General features: G+C 42.9%; 1 long non-coding RNA gene across 1 annotated transcript; it reads right to left on the bottom strand.

The window, feature by feature from the left end:
- Positions 1-18,090: 18,090 nt before the first annotated feature.
- On the bottom strand, positions 18,091-21,095 carry LOC133765663 (uncharacterized). The gene is made up of 3 exons (XR_009866614.1): positions 20,815-21,095; positions 20,650-20,732; positions 18,091-18,177 (listed from the first exon to the last, which is right to left on the bottom strand). It is a non-coding gene; the product is annotated as an uncharacterized LOC133765663 (long non-coding RNA).
- Between the last annotated feature and the right edge of the window lie 508 nt (positions 21,096-21,603).

Consider the following 21,603-nt stretch of genomic DNA (forward strand, 5'->3'; position numbering starts at 1 on the left):
GGTCTGGGTGGATGATCTTTCTGATGTGTTGTTGCATTCTATTGGCCAGAATTTTATTGAGTATTTTTGCATCTATGTTCATCAGGGATATTGGTCTGTAATTCTCTTTCAATGTTGCGTCTCTTTCTGGCTTAGGAATTAAGGTGATGGTGGCTTCATAGAAAGAATTTGGGAGGATTCCCTCTTTTTCGATTGCTCTGAATAGTTTGAGAAGAATTGGAGTTAGTTCTTCTCTAAATGTCTGGTAGAACTCAGCAGTGAATCCATCTGGCCCTGGGCTTTTCTTTGTTGGGAGGGCCTTTATTACTGTTTCAATTTCTGTGTCAGTTATTGGTCTGTTTAGGTTTTCTATGTCTTCCTGGCTCAATTTAGGGAGGTTGTATGTGTCCAAGAATCTGTCCATTTCTGATAGATTTCCCTGTTTGCTGGCATACAAGTCCTTGTAGTAATTTCTGATGATTCTTTTTATTTCTGTGGCGTCTGTTGTTACGTTTCCCATTTCATCTCTGATCCTATTGATTTGGGTCTTTTCTCTTCTTTTTTTAGTTAGTTGGGCCAATGGGGTGTCAATTTTGTTTATTTTTTCAAAAAACCAGCTCCTCGTTTGGCTGATTTTTTGTAATGTTTTTTTGGATTCAATCCTGTTGATTTCTTCTCTGATTTTAATTATTTCTCTTCTCCTACTGGGTTTGGGTTTGGTTTGCTGCAGATTTTCTAGATCCTTGAGATGAGTTGAAAGCTCATCTATTTGGTGCCTTTCCAATTTCTTGATGTAGGCACCTATTGATATAAACTTTCCTCTTAACACTGCTTTTGTTGTATCCCATAGGTTTTGGTATGTTGTGCTGTTATCCTCATTTACTTCCAGAAAATTTTTGATTTCTCTTTTAATTTCTTCTATGACCCATTGTTCATTCAGGAGCATGTTGTTCAATCTCCATGTGTTTGCACGTGCTCTAGGGATTCCTGAGTTGCCAATTTCCAATTTCATTCCTTTGTGGTCTGAGAAGCTGCATGGTATGATTCTAATTCTTTTGAATTTGCTGAGACTTGCTTTATGGCCTAGTATGTGGTCAATCCTAGAGAGAAGAATGGGTCTTGCTTCAAGCTTCTGCATGTACTGCTGAGAAGAATGTAAAGTCCTTAGATGTAGGATGAAATGTTCTGTAGATATCTGTTAGATCCATTTGGGCTATAGTGTCATTTAAATCTACTGTCTCCTTGTTGATCTTCTGTCCTGTTGATCTGTCTATCTCTGAGAGTGGAGTATTGAAGTCCCCCAGTACTATTGTATTGGGGTCTAAGTCTCCCTTTAAGTCCCTTAACAAGTCTTTTAAATAAGCTGGTGCCCTGTAATTAGGTGCATATACGTTGATAATCGTTATATCTTCCTGTTGAATGGATCCCTTAATCATTATATAGTGCCCCTCTTTGTCAGAGATTTTCAACTTTATGGTTCTATGATTCTAAACAAGGTTTTGTGGATTATAGATTCAGGTTTTGTTTCCTAAAGTATGCTGTAAAAAAACAAACACTGCTACAACAGGACATTTATGAGTGTTAAGTAGTTAGGATTCAATGGTCAATACATTTGGGAAAACACTGGGTTAAAGAAAGTTAAACATGTCTCTTTAGGTAAGACTTCTTAATTTCCTTGTTAAACTTGAGAGTATTATGGGCTTTCAAGAAAAAAAAATGTGCCATATAGCATTTTCTGCATTTGAGTACAGAACTCCTCCCTCCCTGTACCCTAAGAATCTCATGGAGAGTAGCCCTGCATAGGAGGTGCTGTGACACACTAATTTAAGATGATGTATGGTATTTCAGAAGTTCTTATTTTCTAAGAACCAAATCCCCACAGTGTGTTCTCACGCATTATAACATGCAATGAGGAAAAGATTTTGTGCAGTGATTCTCTTAAATCTTATTTGATGTTGGAATCTTAACACACAAGATCAGGTTGGCAGAAAGAAGGAACTGAAAAGGTTAACTTAAGAACACTAATTAAAATGTGTGGTGAGCATGAGTCATTTTAGAACTAAAGAGTGAAAGAGAGGCTCTGTCTTTACTTCAAGAGATTTGCTCTATTTCATAGATGCTGTCAAAAACAAAACAGGTGTATTCAGTTAAATTAATTAAATCTGAAAGTTTGTAAACAGCACATTGTAGATATAGAATGTACCATTATACATTGAAAATAAATAGGAAGAGGTTAGAAGATTTGAAATGTTAGAAATATTCTTCTCACTGGGCTATTTTTGGAGACTGGGCCACCAATATAGAGAAGTCAAATAGAAAAGTAGAATATAATTCTGGAAAGAACGCAACAACAAGATCATCTCGGTTGCCGAAGAGCACAGTTCCTCTAGCTAATGATTATTTTAAAGGTCAGCTGGTGGAAGTCCACCAAATTTGTTTTGTGTAGGTGTATCCACAGTTGGTGTGGGTTTAAAACAAAACAACAAAATGCTTGACATTTAAAGAGTTAGTCCAGATTATATTAAGTCTCAAATTTCAAAATGTAAAGTATTTAATGCGTGGAATATCTGTTGTAAAATGTTAACATCTTGACAAATGGTGTGCTTCTGGACCACAATTTCTGGCACAAGGTGGTGTTTGAGAACCAATTTTAATCACATACTGAGGAAACTTAATCATGAAGGTCAATCTACAAACACAATTAAAACAAAACCAAATCATCAGATAATGGATTCTAAAAGAAAAGTAAGGTTTCTTACTTTACTAATGTATACAGTCCTTAAGGGCAAAAACTACACTACATTTCACTGGACAGTTAGTAAGTTCCAACACACACAAGCCATTAAAGTAGACTTCTGGGGTGGGGGCAGGGACTGTCATCCTACTAACCCAGGATCCAAATTCATTGCTTATGGGCCAACCAGATTTTGTATGTCTTCCAATGGAGAACACCATGAAGTACAGAATGTACCCATGATGCATTCTGGCCAAAAACATTTAATTTGAATCATTAAACCTTTAGCTACAACATCAAGGTTATAGGAGAGGAAGACAGTGGAACCAACCCAAATTCCTTATAACACAAGGAATCAATTAGACAAACCAGAAAGTATGACATTCTTCAGAACAATGTTGTCCGGATCCCTTCAACTCACAGTCACAAGAAAAGGGACAGTGCCAGGAGAGAGGCTGGAGAGCCATATTCGTTGGATGTGCTGTGTGATCCTGGAATGGAGACTGGTTTGAACAAAGCAGCTCTAAAGCACATTTTTATGTCACTAAGGAACTAAAAATATATCTATTCCGAGGCCAGTGCCACGGCATAAGGGTTAAACCACCACTAGCAATGCCGGCATCCCCTGTGGGCTGGTTTGTTCCAGGCTGCTTCACTTCTTTTTTTTTTTTTTTTTTCCCACACTTTATTCATTCATTTATTTATTTGTTTATTTATATTTTTGACAGGCAGAGTGGACAGTGAGAGAGAGAAAGATAGAGAGAAAGGTCTTCCTTTTTTGCCGTTGGTTCACCCTCCAATGGCCGCCGCGGCTGGCGCGCTGCGGCCGGCACACCACGCTGATCTGATGGCAGGAGCCAGGTGCTTCTCCTGGTCTCCCATGTGGGTGCAGGGCCCAAGGACCTGGGCCATCCTCCACTGCACTCCCTGGCCACAGCAGAGAGCTGGCCTGGAAGAGGGGCAACCAGGACAGGATCGGTGCCCCGACCGGGACTAGAACCCGGTGTGCCGGCGCCGCAAGGCGGAGGATTAGCCTAGTGAGCCGCGGCGCCGGCCTGCTTCACTTCTGATCTAGCTCCTTGCCAATGTGCCTTGGAAATCAGAGGAAGATGGCTCAAGTGCTTGGGCCCCTGTCACCCATATGAGAGACTCAGATGGAGTTCCTGGCTCCTGCCTTTTTGGCCTGGCCCAGCCCTGGCTGTTGTGACCATTTGGGGAGTGAACTCGGAAATGGAAGACATTTCTCTCTTTCTCTCTCTCTCTCTCTCTGTAACTGCCTTTCAAATAAATAAATAAAATATAAATATATAGGGGCTGGCGCTGTGGCGCAGTGGGTTAGTGCCCTGGCCTGAGGCGCCGGCGTCCCATATGGGTGCCGGTTCTAGTCCTGGCTGCTCTTCTTCAGACCCAGCTCTCTGCTATGGCCTGGGAAAGCAGTAGAAGATGGTTCAAGTCCTTGGGCCCCTGCACCCATGTGGGAGACCCAGAGGAAACTCCTGGCTCCTAGTTTCGGATCAGCACAGCTCCGGCATTGTGGCCAATTGGGGGGTGAACCATTGGATGGAATACCTCTCTTTCTCTCTCTCTCTCTCTCTCTCTGCCTCTCCTCTCTCTGTGTAACTCTTTCAAATAAATCTTTTAAAAATATATAAATATATATATATTCTGTATATTGGATAAAGTAAAAATTTAAATAATGGAAATCATTCGTTAATAAAAGCAGGCTACCAGATAGCATATATAGTAAGAGTTCACTTAGTTAAGGAAAGAGAGAGAATCAGGATGCACTCATATACCACTGGATTGTTAAATGTAGTGGGATGTAATGTTTTTATTTTTGCTTATCTGTATTTCCAAATTTTCTACAATGCAAATTCATTAATAATCGGCTACTTATAACAATAAATACATGGCCCTCAAAGAAATGACAGTTTCCCTATGATCTGTGAGGCTGTATTTAGTAAGAAAATATGACAAAGGTCAGTCTTAATGAATCTTAATGCTAGGAGTGAATGCAATATTTCCAGTCGGTTGCAAAAATTCTTCCACCCCACCCTACTCCTATCCCCCATTCCTCTGTCAGTCACATATTCCTGGGAACCTTTCAAAGTTAAAAATGAACTGTTCTGTCTGTCTGCTAAAGATACACAGAAAAGAGGACTTCAGCTCCTGGCCCCACTCTAGGAAACATTGGATGGAGCAGCTTACTCACTTGTGCCCCAGGAAAGGAGGGGCAGTAAGCCATATGGGCTTGAGTTGAACATTCACTAGGACACATTTTACTGATTAATAGGATTCCTGGGCCTAATGTGCAACTCAGCACTTTCTTCTTTACATTAGATACAGCCGACTGTGTTTCCAGCTCTGATATGCTAGCACATCTAGACAGAACCTGCAGAGCCTGTGATCACTGTGACAAAGCCTTTTGGGCTCTCTCTGTTCTACCTGTAACTGTCTTTCCACTCATCTCTCTCTTGCAATTCCAACTTCTTGCTTGCCACAGGGTAAATCAGGCAACCCAACTGAATTCATTTCCACGGGAAGGAATCCCCAACTTTGGTTCCATCTCAGTGGTGTAGCTCATTCAGTGCACTCCTCAGTATAGTATACTTCTAAAGACTCTACTATATTAAATGTCCTTTACTGATATGAAAAATAGACTTCATTTTTGAAAGAAATATAAAAGTGGTTCAAGTAGAAAATTAAAAGTACATGAAATAGGCTGGCGCCGTGGCTTAACAGGCTAATCCTCCACCTTGCGGCGCCGGCACACGGGGTTCTAGTCCCGGTTGGGGCGCCGGATTCTATCCCGGTTACCTCTCTTCCAGGCCAGCTCTCTGCTATGGACCGGGAAGGCAGTGGAGGATGGCCCAAGTCCTCAGGCCCTGCACCCGCATGGGAGACCAGGAGAAGCACCTGGCTCCTGGCTTCGGATCAGCGAGATGCGCCGGCCGCAGCGGCCATTGCAGGGTGAACCAGCGGCAAAAAGGAAGTCCTTTCTCTCTGTCTCTCTCTCACTATCCACTCTGCCTGTCAAAAAAAAAAAAAAAAAAAAAAAAAAGTACATGAAATAAATAGTCATTCCTCACATTACTTTAGGAAAATTATGATACTATGTTGTGCTTATAGAATAACATAATAGGTAGTAGAATCTTGATAACATGTAAAGTTTCTCTCCTTCTCTTCATTCCTTTATGTATGCCTTTCACTTTCTGTTGAATGTTTTGGCATTTGAATTAAGAAACTTACAATAAAAAGGAAAAATATATCCAAAGGTTAAACATCTATATTTTCTTTGAAATTTGGGATTTCATAGAGTTCTCACTGAAAAATCACCTTTATGGCAATTCACCTTTGAGCAGATTCACAGAGTATGAAGCCTGAGTTATATCACATAATCTTTGTATGAGTTCTAGTTCTAGATCCTAGAACTGCATGTTGCCTTGAAAAACAAGTACAAGAGAAACAGAAAAACATATCCTTCTTTGATGCTTTTAGCATGAGTGCACAGTGACATTTGGTATTTTTGTTAAGGCAGTTATGTGGGTCAACCCATGCATTAGCATATAATCTTCCATCTACCAAAAGAGTTAGTCACGTGGAAATATTAATCTATTCAATCAGACAATTGTAATTGCTGCACTATTAAAGGAAGGAAGGAAGAAAAGAGGATGGTAAGAGGGTAGGCTGGTTCTAGGGAACTAATTAGGGTGTGCTATCATAAAGCAAGGCCCTAAAGCTGATACTGAAGAAATTCGTTGTCAGAAGAGAGTCAAAAGAGACACACTTCTGTTAACCATTTGCTTGTCTTGTTGTAATAACAAAATTATAAGACATAATAATATCTAGTGTTTTTGCTACTTATTTTTTTTCATGATATTTTTGCTTAGCTATTTTTACCTTCAAGTTGTTCATGAGAAAGCTTTGAGAAGTGAAAATCCTGGTAAATTGCCAAAGGTAGCAAAATAATTTAACAATAAAATTATAAGTAGATGGGGCTGGTGCTGTGGCGTTGCAGGTCAAACGGCCACCTGCATTGCTTGCATCCCATATAGGTGCCAGTTCAAGTCCCGGCTGCTCCTCTTCTGATCCAGAAGAGGCAGAAGATGGTGCAAGTCCTTGAGCCCCTGCACCTGTGTGGGAGACCTGGAAGAAACTCCTGGCTCCTGGCTTCGGATCAGCACAGCTCCGGCCATTGCGGCCAGTTGGGGAGTGAACCAGCAGATGGAAGACTGCTTTCTCTCTCTGCCTTCTCTCTGTGTGTAACTCTCACTTTCAAATAAAATAAATAATTATTTTTAAAAAAAGAAAAAAAATAGAAGTAGAACATATTATTCCTGCCTCCCACTCTTGTGTAAATAGATCTGTGTATTTTTGCAATTTCTCAGACTTATGGTTATCTCTTCTCTTTGTGAAGAGATTTTTTTAAAAATAAATATGTGCTTTAAATATTTTCTATGTATGGTTATATCTTCTCACTATTTCATTGTTTTGTTTTCATGATTTTTTACTTTTGATAATATCTTACAGAAGAAGAATGCACAGTAGCTACTCCTTAAAAGCATCTTTTTAAAGTCTCGATACTTTTTTTTAACATTTATTTTATGTACTTGAAAGGCAAATAGCTGGTGCAGTTGAGGCTTGGCCAGGCTGAAGCCAAGAGCCTGGAGCTCTATGCAGGTCTCCCATTTGGGTGACAGGAGCCCAGGTACTTGTGCCATCTTCCACTGCCTTCCCAGGTACATTAGCAGGGAGCTGTATGGGAAGTACAGCAGCCTGGACTTGAACCAGAACTCTGATATGGGATGCCACTGTCATAGGCAGGGGCTAAACCACCTGTGCCACAACTCCACCCCACCTGCCCCTCCAAACTCACATATTAAAAAAGTTCAGCACAAACCCATATAATACGTTTATTAATTTAGTCAGGAAACATTTAAGTGCACACTATTCTTAGGCTTAACATTTAGTATTTTTTTAGTTTTTTACTATACCAAGCTTACACATCAGAGAGAGTCCCTTCTCTCACTGCTTTATGGGTGTTTAGTTGGGGGTAAGGCATACCTTGTTGTGGCGGCACTGAGTAAGGCTTCATGAAGGCGCATTGGAACAGGTGCTTGAAAGATGTGCTTGTTTGATCATGTGGAAATGGAAGGGTGGGAAACGGAAGCCAAGAACAACATGAATACAGGGACAAATGGGGAAAGTCAGTTAGGTGTGGGAAACAACTTTGGATGGAACTTTGGGTGAGCAAAGGAGAATGTGCTAAGTTTGGAACTGCTGAGTACAAGTTATAAAGATTCTGGAATAAAGGGCAGTGCAGGAGACTTTACTGATTAGCACTGGATTAGAAATATAGATATAAGGTTCAGTGCTGTGGCACAGCAGGTAAAGCTGCCTCTTGCAGTGCTGGCATCCCACATGGGCGCTGGTTCGAGTCCCGGCTGCTCCACTTCCAATCCAGCTCTCTGCTATGGCCTGGGAAAACAGCAAAAGGTGGCCCAAGTCCTTGGGTTCCTGTACACCTGTGGGAGATACAGACAAAGCTCCTGGTTCCTGGCTTTGGATTGGCCCATCTCTGGCCATTGAGGCCACTTGGGGAGTGAATCAACAGATGGAAGACCTCTCTTTCTCTCTCTCTTTCTTACTCTGCATCTCAGCAACTCTGCCTTTTTTTTTTTTTTTTTAAGATTTATTTATTTATTTGAAAGTCAGAGTTACAGAGGGAGAGAAGGAGAGGCAGAGAGAGAGAGGTCTTCTATCCGCTGGTTCACTCCCCAATTGGCCACAGTGACTGGAGCTGGGCCGATCTGAAGCCAGGAGCCAGGAGCTTCTTCCAGGTCTCCCATGCGAGTGCAGGGGCCCAAGGACTTGAGACATCTTCTGCTGCTTCCCCAAGCCATAGCAGAGAGATGGATTGGGAGTAGCCTGGACTCAAACGGGTGCCCATATGGGATGCCAGCACTGAAGGCAGCGGCCTTACCCGCTACTCAACAGCACCAGCCCAAACTCTGTTTTTCAAACAAATAAATAAATGCATCTTTAGGAAAAAGAAAAGAAATATAGATATGAACATAAAACACACACTCCTACACTTTCCATGGTATCTGCAATAGGAAAAGGCTGCAATTATTAAAGGGGAGAACTAATATATATATATAGTATATATATACTATTATATTATATATTATATATTAAAATTTCTTTATTCTCTCTCTATATATAGTATATATATAATATAATTTCTTTATTCTCTCTCTCTCTCTCTCTCTATATATATATATATATATATATAGAGAGAGAGAGAGAGAGAGAGAGAATAAAGAAATTTTAATACTTGACAACCCAGAATTTAAATACAGATGTTCTTTGGAATATCAAAAACAAAACTCTACCACCCTTTCAGAGATAGCAATAGAGACAGAGATTACTCATCAGTTTCAAAAAATATACCATGAAAGTTTTGTTGATAGTCCCTAATTTTGAGTTTGCTTTGCTAGAGTTAAAAGTTGTGTTTTATTTTATTAGCTTATTTGTTAGACAGGCAGAGTAACAGAGAGAGAGAGAGAGAGAGAGAGAGAGGGAGGGAGATATATATATAGAGAGAGGTCTTAGATCTACTGGTTCATTCCCCAAATAGCTGCAAAACTGGGAAGGTCCAGGCTGAAGGCAGGAGTCCAGAACTCCATTCAGGTCTACCAAGTGGGTTGCAGGAGCCCAAGTACTTGATGATCCTCTGCTGCTTTCTTACACACATTAGCAGGGAGCTGGATAGGAAGTGGAGCAGCCAGGCCTCTAACTGGCGCTCTGATATGGGATGCCACTGTCAGAAGCTGTGGCTTAACCTTTATGCCACAATGCCTGCCCCTAGAGTAAAAAATACTTCGTTATAAAACTCAACACAATGTCTTAACTCCACATTTTTGGACTCACCGGTCATTCAGTGTTGAAGTGATAGGTTTGTATTTATGCTGCATTTGCACTGAAGCTGCCCAGTAGTTTATTTATGGTGGCAGTGAGTTTAATTGAAACATGGTGTCACCTACCTTCCTTTTCAGCTGGTTGTGTCCTTTCATTATATTTTTTGATCAGTGAAATCTAAGCAAATATTTTTGGTAGACTTTCTAGGCAAGTGCTTAGGGGTAGGAGTAATTTTTTGTCTTTCCAGGAAGATGAATAGGAGAGCTGTAATCCTAATGGTCATATCTCTGTTAATGTCTTTGGTGTCTGAATGGAATAGAAAGCAGCATCCATCTTTGCAAACGAGTTAGAAAAATTCCTCCTCGAGGTAAATGCAATCCCTTAGAGTATCCAGCCTCCATTCATTTGATCAGATGCATTTGCAGTAAACAAACTGCACAACCATATGGGGCGGCTCTCACAGCCATATTGGAAAGCAGGAAAAGAAGCCATGCTCTAAAGATAGCAAAGTCCGATAGCGAGGGAGGTGGGTCCTTGCCGACCACGGATGTGCCACATTAGCTCTGAACTATTTCCAGACGTCTTTCACGTGAAAAAAGAATAAAATTTAAGTTACTGCTATTTCTGATTTATTTCACTAATAGCTAATTGCTATTATATAAAACTACATGTTATGCTTTGAGAACCGTGACTGTTAATTAATGAAGCCAAGACTCCTTGAGAATTATGTATCAGATATTCTGTGCTGTGCTAGGGATCAAGACAGAACTGAGAATTGAGGACAGATGTGTACATATGGTCAGAGGGGACTGTCACGTGGTTGCTCATCTTGTACACTGCACAGAGACATCAGACCAAGGGGTAAAGGGAGCCTGTACTTGGACAACCTGCCTTTAGACAGAGAGGGCAACTTTCTTCATGCATCCCCCAAAATGGGGTGCCTTTTTTTTAAAGACTTCAGCTCAACCCATAATCATGCCTTATTGTACTTTAGCTTAGTGATTTCCAAACTTACCTTAGCAGCAGTTAGCTTTCTTTGAAAGAATACTTAGTCATACAGAAACACAATGTATTAGTGCAGGTGTTTTGGTTGTAGAAGTCTCACTCAAGTTAGATTAGCTGTAAAAGAAAAGTTAGGTTACTCTAATCACACTCAGTGCAGTAGAGGTCAGTTCAGCATGCTAAAGGAGTCCATAATAGAGTTTTAGAGAACCCTTCAGAGAGGAAGTGATGCTTAAAGTAAATCTTGAAGGATGATTTCAAGAAGAGGGCAGAGTGGGAAAGAGCATCCAATGCTGAGGAAATAGGATGTACAACAGTAACTAAAAGACCATGTCCTGTTTCAGAAATGATGAGTAGTTCATTAAAGGCAGGGGTGAGAGAGGCTGCAGGATAAGTGGCTGCAGGTGGTAGTAGGAAGAGAGCAATCAATAAGGCACATATGAGGGCCTTATTGATTATAACTTGTGGCAAAATGGAATTAAAAAATAAGCTGGGGCCAGCACTGTGGCATAATGGGTAAAGCCACCACCTGCAATGCCAGCCAGCCAGCCAGCCATATGGGCATTGGTTCAAGTCCTGGCTGCTCTTCTTCCAATCCAGATCTCTGCTATGGCCTGGGAAAGGAGTGGAAGATGGCCCAGGTCCTTGGGCCCCTGCACTCAAGTGGGAGACCTGGAAGAGGCTTGAGGCTCCTGGCTTTGGATTGGCGCAGCTCTGTGGTCATCTGGGGAGTGAACCATCTGGGAGTGAACTCTGCCTTTCAAATAAATAAATGAATCTTTTTAAAAATAAGCTTATTTTGGTGAAAACAATTTAAAATCCATATTTTTTATAATACTTATTTTCATGAACTTTTTAAAAAATTATATTTATCTGAAAGGCAGAGTTACAGAAAGAGAGAGAGAGAGATCGATTTTCCATCCACTGGCTCACTCCCCAAATGGCCACAATGGCAGGGGCTGAGACAGGCCAAAGCCAGGGGCCAGGAGCTCCTTTCAGGTTTTCCAAGTGGGTGGTAGGGGCCCAATTCTGGGCCATCCTCTGCTACTGTCCCAGGCACATTAACAGGGTACTGGTTCGGAAGTGGAGCAACCAGGATTTGAGCTGGCACTCACATGGGGTGCTGGTGTTGCAGGTGCTACAATAGGCCCACAGGGCCCTCCATGAACTTTTTTTTTTTTTAACTTTTTGAATATTTATTTATTTGAAAGTCAGAGTTACACACAGAGAGGAAAGGCACGGAGAGAGAAGTCTTCCATCGCTGGCTCACTCCCCAATTGGCCGCAACAGCTGGAGCTGTGCTGAAGCCAGGAGCCAGGTGCTTCCTCCGGGTCTCCCACATGGGGGCAGAGGCCCAAGGACTTGGGCCATCTTCCACTGCCTTCCTAGGCCATAGCATAGAGCTGGATTGGAAGAGGAACAGCTGGGATTAGAACCGGCACCCATATGGGATGCTGGCGCCTCAGACCAGGGAGCTAACCCGCTGATCCACAGCGCCGGCCCCCTTCCATGAACTTTTAAGAGACCCCCTCATATGTCAGCATTTCAGAATTTTTTTGCATGAAAATAAACTTATTTTTTCAAAACAAACTTTTTTTTTTTTTTGACAGGCAGAGTGGATAGTGAGAGAGAGAGAGACAGAGAGAAAGGTCTTCCTTTGCCGTTGGTTCACCCTCCAATGGCCGCCGCGGCCGGCGCGCTGCGGCCGGCACACCGCGCTGATCCCAAGGCAGGAGCCAGGTGCTTCTCCTGGTCTCCCATAGGGTGCAGGGCCCAAGCACTTGGGCCATCCTCCTCTGCACTCCCTGGCCACAGCAGAGAGCTGGCCTGGAAGAGGGGCAACTGGGACAGAATCCGGCGCCCCGACCGGGACTAGAACCCGGTATGCTGGCACTGCTAGGTGGAGGATTAGCCTGTTGAGCTACGGCGCTGGCTTCAAAACAAACTTTAATTACCTTTTCTTAAAACATTTTGATGTACCCTTTAACAATTGTGAGGTTTTAGTCTACAACTTATGGGAAGTCACATAAGGGCCACAGTAATATGAAGAAAATGTGTTTTAGAAGATGTTGGGGTTATACTTGGTTGGAGCACATTAATAGACAAAATATAAAAACTCAAGTAAGAGGTGATGGGCTGACTCGAAACATTGCAGGAGTGGATGCTTGGAGCAGCGGTTAAGATGCTGCTTGGGATGCTGACATTCCTTATTACAGTGTCTTGGTCAAATCCTGGCTCTGCTTTGTAGTCTAGCTTCCTGGGAGGCAGCAGGTGATGGCTCAAGTACCTGGGCCCCTGCCACTTATGTAGAAGAATTGAATTCTGGGGCCCTGGCTTTAGCCTGGCCATGCCCTGGTTTTTGCAGGCAATTAGGGTATGAACCAGTGGTTGGAAGATTCATCTCTGTCTCTGTTTTTCTTTTATTCTTTTTTTTTTAAAGATTTATTTTTATTTATTTGAAAGAGTTACAGAGAGAGGCAGAGCCAGAGAGAGAGAGGTCTTCCATCCGATGGTTCACTCCCCAAATGGCCACAGTAGCTGGAGCTAGGCCGATCCGAAGCCAGGAGCCTGGAGCTTCTTCCAGGTCTCACATGCTAGTGCAGGGCCCAAGCACTTGAAAAATATTCTACCGCTTTTCCAGGCTATTAGCAGAGAGTTGGATCAGAATTGGAGCAGCTGGGATTAGAATCGGTGACCATATGGGATGCCGGCGCTGCAGGCCAGGGCTTTAACCTGCTATGTCACAGCTCTGGCCCCTCTGCTTTTCAAATAAAAATAAAACAAACACATTAAAATATTTTTAAAAGATTTACTTATTTATTTTAAAGGCAGAGTTACAGAGAGGCAGAGACAGAGAGAGACAGAGGTCTTCCATCCGATGGCCAGAGGTAGGCCAATCCGAAGCCAGGAGCCAGGAACTTCTTCTGGGTCTCCCATGTGAGTGCAGGGGCCCAAGGACTTGGGCCACCTTCTACTTCTTTCCTAGGCCATAGCAGAGAGCTGGGTCAGAAGTGGAGCAGCTGGGACTCGAACTGGTGCCCTTATGGGATGCTGGCACTGCAGGCGGCTTTGACCTGCTATGCTACAGCGCGGGCCCCTAACACATTTTTGAAAAACAGATTGGCAGTGCATTGAGATGAAGGGAATAGATTAATAAAGAAATGTAGTAGAATTGATAGATATAGGGGGCCGGTGCTGTGGCATAGAAGGTTAAGCCTCCACCTGCAGTTCCAGCATTCCATATAGGTGCTGGTTTGAGCCCCAGCTGTTCCACTTCTGATCCTGCTCTCTGCTAATGCGCCTGGGAAAGCATCAGAAAATGGCCCAAGTCCTTCAGCCCTTGTACTCATGTCGGAGACCTGGAAGAAGCTATTGGCTCCTGGCTTTGGCCTGGCATAGCCCTGGGCATTTGGGGAGTGAACCAGCAGATAGAAGATTTCTCTCTCTTTCTCTCTCTCTCTCTCTTTCTCTCTCTCTCTCTCCTTCTCTCTGTGCATTTCTGACTTTCAACTAAATAAATAAAAAAATAAAATCTGTTTTTAAAAAATCGATAGATCTTGGTGAGGATGGGAGAGAAAAGTTCAGGATGATTTCTAGGATTTGCATTGGGGAGCTATTTATATGTATGGTTTTGTAATCTTTAGCATGATAGTAACATTTTTAGTAGGATATGGCTATGCAAGGCTAGGAAGAAACTTTGAAGGAAAGACAATGAGTGCAGTTTTAGACAGACTGGTCTTAAATATGTGTAGACAGTCCATTTGGAAATATCCAGAAGGAAATTAACTATATCCATCTGAATGTGATTACTCTGGAGATGCTGATTTGGAATTCCAAAGCATATATGTGGTAGTTACAACTTGTAGGTATGATATCTAAGACAAAGAGAGTGTTTTTGGGTCTAATATGAAAAACTTTTCCATGGCTTAAAGAGGAGAGAGTTCATTAAGACTTCTTAGCTACCAAATATCTTCTATGCAGTCAGTGTCTGAAGTCGCCATTGTTGTGATTTCTCTTTTTTGGGTTAAGTTTGTATTTCTAAAACTCTTTTAACAACAGTTATCTAGAGACTAGTTATCTAGAGACTAGACTAGTTTTAGTTCCTAAAACTGATTTTGCTGCTGACTGCTTGGGTGATGTTCAGCAAGTCACTTTGCCTCAGATTCCTCATGTGGAAAATAAGGAAGCAGGACCATCAATATTTGGTAGTCTACAATTCATTAGTAATGACCTAGTGTGGTTTTATTCAGTGAGTTTTAAAAATATTTATTTTCATTTTATTTGAAAGGCAGGGAGAGAGATTGACCCCTCTCCCATTGGTTGGCTCAGTTCCCCAAATGTCTGCAACTGCCAGGCTGGGCCAGGCCAAAGCCCAGAGTTGGGGACTTAATCCAGGTCTCTCATGTGGGTGGCAGGGATTCAACAATTGGAACCATCATCTGCTGTCTCCTAGGGTGTCCATTCGCAGAAAACCAGAATAGAAGGCAGAGCCAAGATTCAAACTGGACACTCTGATATGGGATGCAGGCATTCTAAGCAATATCTTCACCACTCTGCCAAACACCCACAACAAGTTCATTGATTTTAAAATTTATTAAGCAGAAGTTATCTGCTTACCTGAAAGAACTGTCACATAGAAACATAATGTATTAGGATGTTTTGGTTGCAGATGTCTAATTCAAGTCAGATTACATGCAAGAGATAATTTATGCAAATTTACTAAATTTAGCTATATTATGTAAAAAGGTGCAGCTGGGATGCCAGAGGTTGCTGGAGTTTGAGATTGCCAGGAATTGCTCACTTGCAGTCCCCACTTCTCGTCTCTGTGGTAGTGTCATTCTACGTCATGCAGTATGTGACTACTCACCACTCTGACTTCCTTCTTGGCTTTCTGTTACAGTTGAATAACCCTTCTTTTTATTTATACCTGAAAACATCATGGGGAAAAATTGTGCTTGCTTAGGCTTCATTTATCTCTCCTTGTAGCCAAGGGGTTGGGGAATTCTCTTGAGCTTCAGTCGCCACTAGAATCATCTGTTTAGAGCACATGCAAGAATAGTTCCCTCAAAGAGAAAAAGCATTGTCTGATGAAAAAGAAAGGCAACTGGGCAAATAAACAGTCAATATTTAAAACAAATAAAATGGAGGCCTTCTAGATGAAGTCCCATCTCCCTGGTTCCTTCTGGGTACTCTACATGGCTTCTGAAACATACTGTTAGAGATCTTTGGATTAGAAAATGGATGGGATGGCATATAAATCACCTACAAGACCTTGAGAAGTGGAGCTACTAGGTACCGGGGTTGGTGATGCTTGCCTAATAGAAATTTGCTAGAATATAAGAAAGTACTAGAAAAGGTGCTAATATTGAATTGGGATGGAGATTCTATTCCTGGATGAAGGGGCCTAAGATGGGGAGCAGAAAAAGTGGAGACAAGAAGACATCAAGACAAACTTTGCTTACTTTATTTAATACTTTATGAAGAATCAAAGCATCATACAGCACAACACTGCTAATGGTGGAAAATGTTCATCTTTGGCTAAGATGGGGGGATGGTTCTTGGTGTCATCCACAGCCATCCTGGTGAAAGGAACAAAAGGGAGTTTGATGGAAACAGACTTGATGGGCCTGGAGAGGGGCAGAGGCAATGAGCAAAGTATCTCTCTTGGATGAGCATCCATAGTAGATAGTACATCAAAGAAATACAAGAAATACAAAGGAGAGGGAGAGAAATGAGTAAAAGAGGGGAAGATAGAAAGAAATACAGTTCAGTAAAAGGTAGACCACATCACAGAAATATAATTTGGAAGCCCTTTCACATGGTCTGGGAAGTAAACCTTCAAGATTATCTTGATGAATATTTGGTTTTAAATTAATTTTACTAATGAATATGAGGTAAACATAAATTCATTATTTTACCAACTATATTGAATAAGTATTTTGGAAAACTTATATACTGGGAGTAGGTGTTTGGTATAGCACTTAAGAGGCCTGCTTCCCAGATTGAGTACCTAGGTTTGATTTCCAACTTTAGCTCTGGACTTCAGCTTCTTGTTAATGAAGATCCTGGGAGGAAAAAGTGATAGCTCGAGTATCTGGGTTTCTGCCACCACCATGTGAGACCTGGATTTTGTTTCAGCTCTCAGCTGTCGTTGGCATTTGGGGAGTGAACCAGCCCCATTGGCAGCACTCTGTCTCTAAAATACATGAAAAAATGTTTAAAAAGAAAAGTTATACAGCTATTAGTATAAAATTGTGCATTGAAATCAGCAAAATTAATTTTTTATCAATGGTAATGATTTTCTTAAATACACAATGGAAGTATTTTGTTTGAACTAGCTGCTCAACAGAATTTCAGAGAAGTGACAAGAGTCTTAAGAGACCAGCTACCTACCTGAGCTATCAGCAAAACCACGGAGAGATAGGAAGATTTATTCAGATCAAGTATTAATCATTAACACAGGTGATCTCTAGAATATTTACCACATTTTTAATTCAGAAAGGATGAATGAATTCTGCAAAAAAGATTAAACCTACGTACTGTTTCTGAACAAATTGTACCTATACACTACTTTTTTTTTAAAGATTCATTTTAAGAATCTTTAAAAATAATTTATTTGAAGTTGGAATTAGAGGGACAGGCAGAGACAGAGAATCTTTCATCCACTGGTTCACTCCCCAAATGACCAAAATGGCCAGGGCTAGGCCGGGCTGAAGCCAGAAGGCAACAGCTCTGTCTGAATCTCCTATGTCGGTGCAAGTGCCCAGGAACATGGACCATTCTCTGCTGCCTTCCCAGGTTCATTATCAGCTCCTCTGCTGCTTTCCTAGGTTCATTATCAGGGGGCTGGATCAGAAGTGGAGCAGCCAGGACTTGAACCGGTGCCCATACGATATGCCAGCATCTCAGGCAGGGGCTTAACTCGGTATGCCACAATGTTGGCCCCTACACTGCTACTTTAAATCAATTTCATCAGAGACCTTACTTAAGCCATAAGCTTCAATAAGATAACTCACTTTTTTTTTTTTTAAAAGATTTATTTATTTATTTGAAATGCAGAAGTTACAGAGGCAGAGGGAGGGGGAGGGGGAGGGGGAGAGGGAGGGAGACAGAGAGAGAGAGAGAGAGAGAAAGTAAGTAAACCATCCACTGGTTAACTTCCCAAATGGCTGCAACAGCCGGAGCTGGGTCAGGCTGAAGCCAGGAGCCTCTTCAGAGTCTCCCACTTGGTTTCAGGGGCCCAAGGACTTGAGCCATCTTCCACTGCTTTCCCAGGCCATAGCAGACTTGAACTGGCACCCATATAGGATGCCAGCACTGCAGGCGGCTTCACCTGCTATGCCACAGCACCAGCCCCAATAAGTCACTTTTTTTTTTTTTTTTATTTTTGACAGGCAGAGTGGACCGTGAGAGAGAGACAGAGAGAAAGGTCTTCCTTTTGCCGTTGGTTCACCCTCCAATGGCCGCCGCGGTAGGTTTTTTCTTACAGAGATCTTTTTTCTTTTTTGATTAGAACAAAAAAATTGCAGCAACTTTCAAACCTGAAAAATTCCCAGAAATAGTATCTCAAAAACCAGTTACAATTCTGTTGCAAACTTTGATTTACAACAAAACTGCAATTTAAAAATGGTTAGGGGACTTGTGGTGTAGTGGGTTAAGCTACACAGCTTAACCACTTGAGCTTTCCATATGAGTGCTGGGTTGAGTCCCAGCTGCTCCACTTCCAATCCAGCTCTCTGCTGTGGCTTGGGAAAGTAGAAGATGGCCCAAGTGTTTGGGCTCCTGCCCAAATAAATATTTTTAAAAAATACTGCTTTTTTTAGTTTGCTTGTTTATCATGAATGGATAATGGATTTTTTTTTCAAAGATTTTATTTATTTGAAAGGCAGAGTTACAGAGAGCAGAGGCAGAGGCAGAGACAGAAAGAGAGGTCTTCCATCCACCAGTTCACTTCTTAGATGGCTGCGATGGCTGGAGCTGTACTGATCCAAAGCCAGGAGCCAGGAGCCTCTTCTAGGTCTCCTACACGGGTACAGGGACCCAAGGACTTGGGCCATCCTCTACTGCTTTCCCAGGCCATAGCAGAGAGCTGGATTGGAAGTAGAGCAGCTAGGACTTGAACTGGTGCCCACATGGGATGCCAGCACTGCAGGCAGTGGCTTTACCCACTACACCACAGCTCCGGCCCCACTTTTTTAGTGCTATATCATCCATATGAAATGGTATAAAGAGAACATCTCTGGCAACAAGAGATACTTAAACTTAACCTGCATTCAACTGATTTTTGTATACCAACATCCAGTATTTTTAGTGCTAAATGATACAATTACTGTGTTTCTTAATGGATTTTTATCCATTCAGTATTAAAAATTTAGAGGAAGGTGCTACTTTCCCTACAGTTAAGACACAGGCTAGGACACCTGAATCCCACACTGGAGCTCCTGAGTTCCATACCTGGTTCTAGCTCTTGATCCTGGCTTCCTACTAACACACACCCTGGAAAGCAGCAGCAATGGCTCAAGTAGTTGAAGCCTGCCACCCATGTGGGATACCTGGACAGAGTTACAGGCTCCTGATTTCTGACTGGGATAACCCCCTGGCTCTTGAGGGCATTTGGGGAGTGAACAAGCAGATGGGACCGCTGCCTCTCAAATTAAAAAATACACACACACACACACACAAAACACAACAGATAATGTAGAGGTCAACAATGAACACCACATAGAATCTTGTAAATCTGAGCTTCAGGACCCACATTTAGTATTATTATTATTTTTTTTAACATTCACAATGAACCTCTGCTTCTCTCCTACCACAATCACTTTTGCCGGGCAGCCTATAGGCGTGGGTAGATATGACTCAAGTAAAAATGCCAGTGCTATCAATTAGTCTATCTTCCTAGACAATGTTGTGATTATTAATTTTGTGTCACCCTTCATTCCATCACTTCTGATTTGTTCCGTGAGAATTTCCTGTTTATGTGACAGCCTCTTCTACAAAGAGTGTGAACTACTTAAGAATGGGAACTATATATGCTTGACCGTGTATCTATTTTCCAATGGTAAATACTGTGTCTTCAACATAACTCACTCTGCAAGTTTACTATAGATGCATGAAAAGTCAGAAATCTATCTATCCACAGGTATGTAAAGAAAGTTAAAAATCTTAGGGATAACACATTTGATTTAACGTTTCTTAAGTATTTATTTCCTTCTTTCCTTTAACTTTCGCTAAGTCTTTGTCCTTGGGGAACAGTGAGTGTCAAGGAGAAACACTGCAGTATGATGCCATTCAGGCATTCACAGGTTCACTATTCCGGGCTCCTTAACTGACCTGTTTGGTTTTGCTGCTTATAAAGCCAAAAATAATTATTCATTATGTCAGCCCAGACTTGAAATCCTCGGGAATGAGAGAGAGCTCTTCCACAATTACGACAACCTGGACTTCTTACAGAAAGTGGCATGGGGGTGGCGGTGTTAGCGAGGAAAACAGGAACTTAACAGGAGAGAACCAAAGCAGGCCGCGTCTCCTCTCGTCCGGACGGGTGTCTTCACGTTCATGCTTCCTGATGAAAGCAGCAAGTGTTCTGCTGCGATGGCTGACTCTTTTAAGAGCTGTTCGGTTCAGGTTTAAAACATGATTTGCATTTTTACCGTACCTTTCCCCACCAGAGATGAAGGAAGGCATTTTAATTTCAATATTAAGGCCCAAGATGAAATACAACCAAAACAATGTGCTCAGTGTGCTGAACAGCACTCCCGTGGGGGCGAAAAAAAAAAAACCAAAACAAAACAGTGAACCGTGCTAATGTACCCTTGACCAAAATAAATAACTCAAGTCCAGAGCATGCGTTGAAAAAGGGATTGAAATTGCGCAAAATTGCCATAGAGCTGTATTCAGCCTCTGGCTAATTTGCATTTTGGGTTTCTGGTGGTTGAAAGTTGAAGCTGGCTCAGGAAAAAAAAAAAAAAAAATTACAGCCCAGAAACTTAAAATATCAACGCCACACTTACCAATTAACACGAACATTTCTAGTTTACACTCGGATGTTTTCATTCTGTAGCTGGCACAAATAAACTGCCCCAGGAGCGTAATTCTATCGCGAGAAGGGAGGATGCGAAATTAGGACGGAGCTATCTCCACGCATTCTTTTATTTACCTTTCACGACACAACTTACAGGAGTTACACGTAAAACCCAAAACAAAAAACCGGAGTTGTCAGGAAACCCTCGCTTCGCTCACTTCGCCTCAGCCGGCGTCTCCTCAGCCGCCGAGACCGGCGCTCGGCTGCTCTCGGGCCGCCTGAGGCGAGCGCGCAGCGAGGCGCGTTCTTCCGTCTCTTCCCGCACGACTCAGTGAACGCGGGCTTGACATCCACCCAGCCTTCTCGGCCTTCCTCCCCGCGTCCACAGAGAGGACTGGGGAAGAAAACTGCAAGGGTAAAGCCGAAACCGGCAAGCCCCCTGGCCGCCGCCGCCGCCGCCGCCGCCGCGCGCACGCGCACGCGCACCCCCGGCGACCGCGGCGCGCGAGGGGCGGGCCCAAGGCGCGCGCCTGGAGCTCCGCCCCGCGGCCGCCCCGCCTCCTCCCCCTCACCCCACCCCTCAGCGCCGGGGAGTGACTGACTCCCGCCAGCCCCTCCACGTCAATCAACCCTCCTCCTTCTCGCACTCTCTGCACCTTGTTATTAATCTCAATACCGATATTGCCCGGACGTCTCTCCCCCGGCTCTCGGGGGGTTGTGAACGTGTGTGAGCGAGAACGAAGGCACCGAAAGCTGGCGTCTCTGTTCAGCCAAGGCCCCGGCAGCAACAGGCGCGGCAGCAACCCCCGCAGCGGCGGCAGCAGCCCCAGCGCCAGGAGGCCAAGGCCAAGGCCGGGCTCTGCGAGGCTCTCGGAGCTATAGCCGCGGCTTCGGCAGCTGCGGGGGCGCAGCTTCCTCCGGCGGCGGAGGCCTTCGCGTCAGC

This window comes from Lepus europaeus, chromosome 8 (genome assembly GCF_033115175.1).
Source record: "Lepus europaeus isolate LE1 chromosome 8, mLepTim1.pri, whole genome shotgun sequence".
In the NCBI taxonomy this organism is placed as follows: Eukaryota; Metazoa; Chordata; class Mammalia; order Lagomorpha; family Leporidae; genus Lepus; species Lepus europaeus.